The sequence below is a fragment of the Python bivittatus genome, unplaced genomic scaffold, assembly GCF_059951505.1.
Source record: "Python bivittatus isolate LINGU-HERP-01145 unplaced genomic scaffold, Pbiv_v1 ctg000820_np1212, whole genome shotgun sequence".
NCBI classification, from domain to species: Eukaryota; Metazoa; Chordata; class Lepidosauria; order Squamata; family Pythonidae; genus Python; species Python bivittatus.
The window spans coordinates 2,004,569-2,012,565 of NW_028277107.1; the positions used below are offsets into that span (position 1 = coordinate 2,004,569).

General features: G+C 43.5%; 1 long non-coding RNA gene across 2 annotated transcripts in view; it reads right to left on the reverse strand.

The window, feature by feature from the left end:
* LOC148214054 (uncharacterized) overlaps positions 1-3,665 on the reverse strand; it is a 34,581-nt gene extending 30,916 nt beyond the window's left edge. For both annotated transcript variants that reach the window (XR_015793540.1, XR_015793539.1), the window contains exon 1: positions 3,274-3,665. This is a non-coding gene — a long non-coding RNA (uncharacterized LOC148214054). The remainder of the gene's footprint in view (positions 1-3,273) is intronic.
* Between the last annotated feature and the right edge of the window lie 4,332 nt (positions 3,666-7,997).

The following is a 7,997-nucleotide window of genomic DNA, read 5'->3' on the forward strand; positions in this document are numbered from 1 at the left end:
AGGAGGAGGGAAAAGGCTAGGTCTCTTTAAAAATCCAACTGGGGGGGGAATAGAGAGCAAAGCAGAGCTTCTAGCAGAAAGAAGAGCTACTGCCACTAATCAAGGCTTTTGTGACTAGCTCAAACTTTCCATCTTGATATTTTCAAAGTCGCTTTCAACTCCACTTGTTTATAGTTATTCGGATGGCACCTGTATAAACATGCACATCCCACTATCTTTTTAGAAAGCCCAGGGTCCTTGAGCATGCATCACAATGGGAGAAAAAAGGCACTATGTCGAGCCTCTAGATGGCAGTGCAACTTTCTTTCATTTACTTTCTCTTAACTCCACTTTCCCCATTTCAAAATCAAAAAGTATAAATTTCTTATAACAATAAAGAAATCTTAGTCAAAAAAGAGGCTTAAGATAAAGAGTTATTGAGTGTTGAAAAGAAAAAGCCAGTCCAGTTAAAAATATATTTTTTTAAAAGAAAAACATCTTGCCAATTCCACTAAAAAGGTAAAGTTAAAAAGAAAAGATTTCCCCCCCTTTTTTTTTTTTTTATAAGGCTCAATCTCGCCGCTTGATCCACTTTTCTTCACTTTTAAAAATCTCTTTAAATTACTTAAGGTGTTCTCTAAAAATAGTTAAATAGTAAATCCATCTCACCCGGTTGACACCCCTCTCTTTCTTCTTCCTTTGGAGCTGTCCCGGCTTTCGCAGCCATTTTTGGCTGCCTCTCCTCCGCCAGCTTCAAGAGCTTCTCCCGGGATCGATCTGGGACTTGCGGCATCCCTGAGATCCGCGGGACACGCCCTTTGCGATCGCCATCTCTACGGGACGGCTTAGGTCCATCGGGACCGTCTGGGGAGGGAGATATCGGCTGCAATCCTGGGAGCCCAGGATCGCCCGCCGTATCGCCGCGACGCCTGCTCCGCCCTCCTCCCAAATCGATTCTTAATTGCGGCTACATAGCACTTAAACTTTTTAAGGGTCTCATCCTGGTTTTTAAGTATATATACATAACTACATCTACTCTTAAATTCAGTAATATAGGAAAATATCTGTTCTTGCCTGCAGATAATGGCATAGAACCCACTAGATCTGAATAAACCACTTCCAAATGATCCTTATCTTGTACATTGGATTGTCCTGAATAACTAGGAGCCGTTCCCCTTGCTTTTATACATATTTCGCACCTTTCTTTGGCTTTCTCACATTTGACACCATTAACTCCACTTTCTATCAATAATTTTTCAATACCTTGCATGTTCCTATGAGCAAACTTCACAGGCCATGAATAAAGACAAGTTTTATGATCACAAATATCTTGCCTAGTTTGACACATAGGCCTCCTCTAATTTGTTATATTATCATTAAGATCAATGATATAAATGAAATCCATCTTTTTCATCAACTTTAAGCACAAGACCAGTTCTATCATTGATCATTTTTCCTGTATTAGATTTAAGGATTACAGGATAACCATTCTTCAACATCCTTTTAGTACCGAGCAAATCATCTGAGGCTTCAGGAGAAAAGCAACATATGTTAATGTTAGGTTCACTGCCTCACCTCTAGAAGCAAAAACTCTTAAAGGTGCAGTTCCAGTTCCAACAACTTTTAGTCTTTCTTGATTTGCTTGCAATATCTCTGGTCTATTTTCTGTATCAGGTTCACTGAAACTTTCTCTAAACCGACAAATATGGATAAAACTGCCACTATCAAGGAGAAAATGCCTTCTATCATTTACACCTTGATAATCAGATATTTGAAACGATTATCATTGTAAGCATTCATACCATTATTAAACCTTTGATTATATCTCTTATTTGGTCTACCATTTAATGGTTTCAAGTCTGTGGCTATTAAAATGTCCTTGTTTACTAAAAGACATTCTTTCTGTAGGAACATTTACTCCTCTGGACTTTTGACCTTCTACCCCTTTAAATCTACAATACTTAGCAATATTCCCAATCTTCGAGCACACATAACATCTACATTCCTTAGGAGCAGGTCTTGTTCCTAATACTGACCTTTCTCCAGGTGTGGTATCCATTACCCTTTTAAGGCCAGAGTCTCTCAAATGAGCAATTGCATAATCTAAATCCACTTTTGCAATAGACTCAAGCATAGTCTTTTGGTTTGCAAAGGATTGGGGTAGACTAAGTAACATACAGGTGTGAAACTCAGAGCCAGATATCTCTGCTCCTGCAGACTGAAGGTCTGAAACGAGCTTTAACCTTTCCTCTCAGTGCTTATCAATACTAGTTCCTTCTTTCATCCTCATACTATGCAATCTTTCTTTCAAAAATATCACATTCTTATTTGATCTAATAAAAGATTTTCCCTTAAGAGCATTATATAAACCTTTAGCTGTTCTATATTTAGTCACTAGTGGACTTTCATGGTCTTCTATACAGGCAAAGAATATCATTACGACTTTTGCTTCTTTCATTTTATACTCCTTCTGCTCTCATTGGCTTTCAGGCATATCTTTATGATATCTAAACAGTCCTGTACTTGAGGGGAAACTCTTAATCTTGCACCCCGCATTTGAAAGTTATTCCTCTTTAACTTTGGAATTACAAATACACTGTTGTTATTACTTACACCCTGTTGGAAACTTTGAGTAGATATAATAGCTTCGTCTGTTAAAGTGCCTAAGGTTACAGACATCCAAGCTCCTCTGCTAAATCCTCCTTTAGTTTAAAAGACTTACTATTAATATTTCACTTACATAAATCACTTTATCTCTTTAAAAATTTCTTCCCATCCAAAAGAAGAAAGAAAGGGGAAAAGGCTCTTTGCTTTGCCATCTGGATCAAAAAAAACCCCAACCCCAACTTAATAACTTTTAATGTCTTCTCTTAAAAAAAAGCTTATCAGCTTCTCAAGCCCAACCATCCTCTGCTACCAATTTGTTGGGAAATGAGTTTAAGAGACAAGGAATATAAATGTCAACCTTTATCTCTGTTTAAATTATACAAAAAAGAAAACTTGAGCATAAAATAGATCTTCAACAATACAAAAGTGACAACAAAGAATATAAATAATATAATACAAATAGACCAAGACAGCAGGGAATAAGCAGTGAGCCTAAAAAGGTAAAATCAGAATAGCAGGAGAACAAGTAAGAAGAAGACTTCTCTTATACAGAGTTTGCCACCTGATTCAATGATGTTCACAGCCAAAAACAATCTCTTGTTAACTCCATAGTTAATTCTGTTAAAGCTGTAGATCTTGCAAATATCCAACAGAACGAAGCTTAAGAGGATCTCCTGGTTCACTCACCCTCCTAAGACGCGTTGAACTGCAGAGGACCCAACCCTGTTTCAGCCTCATCAGCGCGTGGTGAGAATGCAGGCACAATCTCGGGCACCTCCTTCCTTGCAGGGCTTTTCTTCTTCCCTGCTGGAGATTTGCAATGCAAACTCTACCTCCCCCCCCCCAAGTGCATGGTGTTGCCCTCTCTTTGCAGAGGGAGCCCCCTGGGGGATGCTGTGTGCAATGCAGCACCTCATGGAAAGAGGGGAGCAAAGGGGTTATTTCCATGGGGTCAGGAGGAAGGGGGCTGTGGTGTCCCCCTGATCAGGAAGCCTTCTCCATCCAGCTGCTTTTGACAACTGTAGAACATCTCCAAGCTTCCATTTTAAGAGAGGTTCTAGAGGAAGTTCTGTCCCGAGTAGAGGGAGCAGATGGAGCAAAGCAGCAGACAGGAAATGGAATTCAGCATTTTTCTTACTTAAGAGAGTAAAAATAATCCTGTCTTGATTCTGTATCCCAGAAAAGAGGTCAGTGGGACACTCTGACAGGCTTTCAAGATTCTGTTCTTGAGTCCCAAAACAACATCACAGAGCTCCCATAGGCTTTGTGGTGTCCAGTTCCTGACCTGGCTTGCCTGAAAGGGCTGACGCTCAGATTCTGGCCAGGACACAGGATGGGAATCGCATTGGTTGCACTTATGGATGACTTATGGAGAGACCAGGATTGGGGGAGTGCAGTCCTACTAGGTCTCTCAGTGCCCTTCAGTACCCCTGACCGTGGCCTTCTTCTGCATCATATCTGAGGGAATGCGCTGCTTTGCAGGGGGTCTCCTCCTTCCTGAGGTCCTGATGGTGGAAGTCTTCCCTCTCCTTCAAGCAACCACCTGCGTGTTTATTCCCGGCTCAGAGGCGAACCTCATAAGCTTTCTTTCTAACAATTTGGCGAGGCAGCCAGGAGCCCGAGACTAACCGGGTCAACGGACCGAGCCCGGGGAACTTCACCCGGCTGACACCGGATCATTTCTCCAGATGATACTGTCCCCGACTCTGCCCGCTTTGACACTGGTAGTAAAAGGAGTTTTGGTTTTGAGCCCAACAGCTGCTTGAACCTGAGATTTCATAGTTGGTAATTGCCCTTTTTTGCATCTTGTGCCCAGTGAATGTGTGAGTGTGAGATTTGCTCCCACAGGCATTGCTACGAATTTGAATCCTGCCCAGAGGAAAATCGGCAATAAGCCCCTTTGAAGCCCTCCATGGATGTCCATATAGAGTCAGTTCCCTGCCAGGACACAAGGAGAAAGTAAGTCTCAAAAAGGGGGAAGCTGATTTGAAGGGGTATTTAATGGGATCTCTGTTTTGTTGCAGGAAAATGAACGGGGGCTATTGGGGAAACAACTCCAATTCTTATCTGAGCCTCTCCATCCATTTCAGCCCGGAGATCGGGTATATGTGAAGGCATGGTCTAAAGGTCTGACCATCTGTCCCAAAAGTGGAAGGGCCACTCCAGGTGCTCTTGACGACCCCATCCAGCCTGAAGGTTGAGGGGATTCAAGCATGGCTGCATTAGCAGCACGCAAAGGCTGCCTCTCCGCCGGGTGACAGCATCGTCCCATCACAACATCAGCAACGGAAACCAAAAGCCCAGTGGAAAGTTCAAGGACTGGACGGCCTCAAGCCGGTTTTCTCAAAGGGACACTAAAGACACTGAATACGTTTGTGGGTAATGAAGGTTCAAAGCATATTTGACTTGTAAGGATTTGTAAGGACACTCCTTGCCCTTCCCGATTTCCGGAGGATCCGGTGGATGGAACAGAGAACAGAAGGGGAGGTATTTGGAAAATTCAGCATGTCGCTCTTTCTTTTCTGTTTGTCACGTCTTTTCTTCATTTCTCAGGTAGTAATCGCTGACTGGTCACATAATACTTTGATACAACTTCATAATTTGGTTGTTAATGAAACCAACCCTCCTGCTTGTTGGATTTGCAGTTATTTCCCTACTCATAGCCAGCAAGGGTTAGTTGTTTTGCCAATACCTCTAGGCTTGGACAGAGGGTATAACAACTCAGTTCAGAGTTTTAACTCAGGCTATGCGGATCCCAAACCTTTCTAGTTTCTCCACCCCATACCTGATGCCCCCTTTTGTTTTCAGAAGAGGGGGGGAAATGATTTTGTTGGGGACTGGGAGGGGTGTGTGTATAAGTTTACATGGGATAGTCCTGGATGGTTGATGTTTAACAAGTCAGTTCCTATATTTGATGGTTCTTTTACTCAATGGCTAGAAAACCTTTTCCCCCAGGATTCCTTTAAATCAGGCACCTTTCTTCCTACTCTAAAGATTATTCTACAGGTTCTAACATCTAAACGACCGATCCGTTTAGGTTCAAGAGTCTGGTGGTTATGTGGCAATGAGGGATTTAAGGAAATGCCACCTGCCTGGTCAGGAACTTGCACTATAGGGTGGTTATGGCCCGGTGGCATTCATATGGTGCCAGTAGAAGCTATTCGATACTCCACTAGGCATACTTTCCACCGGGAAAGGAGAGCAGAACACCTAGAATGGTCTACGGGAACCTTCATTGGCAGGAGTCTCTTCCCTGTGGTGGGAGTTGCTCAGAATTACAAAGATATACATAAACTTGCCTCCTTTCTTTACAACACTTCTATGGCATTGGAAAAATGGGAGAATATTACATTGAATCTGGAGGAACACTTACAAGATGAAGTCCTCTCCCTTAAGGATGTGGTCCTCCAGAATAGGACGGCCCTAGGTATGATCTTGAAGAGTCAGGGTGGTGTTTGCGTTTATATTAATCAGTTATGCTGCATGTTCCATGGCCAGACAAAAGGACTCCTGGTTGACCATAAACAGATTGCTCACATTGTGGCAGAAATACGAAAAGATAGAGAAGAGTATGTTGAAGATTGGAATAATTCTAGGGGGGACTGGTCTTGGTTAACCTTCTGGCTGCCTAATTTCTCATGGCTTAGTAGTTGTAATTGTTTGTGGTTTATTAATCTGCACATGTCTTTACTGATTCCCCATCTTTATTTCTACATGTAGCACATGTACATGACCAAGTTCTCTGCAGAAAAACAAGTACCTCGTCTTGGTACAGAAAATCTTTCCTTACAAGGTTTAAATTCTTGGTTGAAATATTAAGAATTTAAAAAAGGGGGACTGAAACTTTATGAAAAAGGGCTCTTAGGTTCCCTCATATTTACTTCTTTACCAAAGGGATAACACAGACATAAACATTCATGAATCTTCACACGTTTCTCTCTTTTAGACACCCTGTCTCCATAAGGGTCGGGGGCATAAAGACAAAGGGGAGGGGGTGCCCTGAACTCTGACTAGCATCCAATAGGTCATCAGGAAGATAAATTTCCCCCAATAATAAGGAGGATCCAAAACTTATGCCAATTTCAACCAATCATTTGTTAATTGCTGTATCTCTTTGTAAGGAACATGTATAAAATTGTCTTCTTTGGGCGTGGGAGGGGTCTCCTCTGCCTTAAGGGGGGGGCCCAGCTGGCTCTATTGGCAAACTTTCAATAAAACTTTAAAATCTCAGCTGGTACTTTCGTGTCTGATCTTCTGCCGGACTGAATCCTAATTGGGGAGAGTCAGAAACTCTCAAATTTTGGTAACAACGTCACCCAGGCGGCACCGGATCATTTGCCGGAGGATGCTGCCCCAGACTCTGCCTGCTTCAACATTGGTAGTAAAAGGAGTTTTGGTTTTGAGCCCAACAGTTGCTTGAACCTGAGACTTCAGAGATGGTAATTGCCCTTTTTTGTGTCTTGTGCCCAGTGAATGTGTGTGTGTGAGATCCCCTCTTTATGTTTCAATCCATGCAGGTGACTAGGGCTGTGGGTCTAAAAATTCAGCTCCAGCCGCCCCCAGAGTCATTCTTGGCAAAGACTGGGAGGTCCTAGAAAGCAAGGGGGGCTGACAAGACTCATGTGCTTCAACAGGTAGTGCAAGGTCGTGTGCTTGACTCTATCTGGGCAAATACCAGCCTGCTTGTCTTGACCCTCTCTCAGTCCAGAACCAGGAAGGGAGGAGGAGGGCCAGGAGTTCACTGGGAAGTCTCCGGGTATAAAGGATACACCTAAAACCTTGGGGGACACACGTGTCATCGGTTGGGGAAGATGGGGAACGAGCAACCCAAGGTCTCCCGACCTCCCCCTGGAAAGGATGCCCCTCACCTGGGACAAGGGTTATTACCCGTACAGGTGGGGATGAGGAAGAGTTGGAGGCCCAGGAGAGCTCCAGTGGTCAGGAAGTGGCAACCTTCAGTAGAGGAAGACGGAAGTCTGTGTGGACTGCTTTGAACTGCTGGGAGTGGGTCTCCGTGAAGGTGGAAGGGCTGGGCGAGGTTGCAGAAGATGGAGCACGAAGGGGCGAGGTGGTCTTTTGAAGGGCATCAGACAATGCACATAGACGGAAGCAAAGAAAAGAACACAGTATGTCGTAAGAGGGTGTGTGAGGGGTTAGTGTGTTGTGAACAGGGAAATGAAGGTGGACGTCCGTTTACTGGCAATTCTGTCTGAGGGGCTGATCTCAAGGTGGTGATATCAGCAAAAGGGGAGTTAATTAATAAAATGGGAGTCAGACTGGGCTCATAAGCTATCAGGCTTGCACTCCCCACCAGAACATGTCAGGGATACACTATTAGACTCGCATTCCTTCACAGGACATGTCAAGTGGCTCTGTGATTAAGCATGCAGACTGCTTAAAGGAGGAAAAGG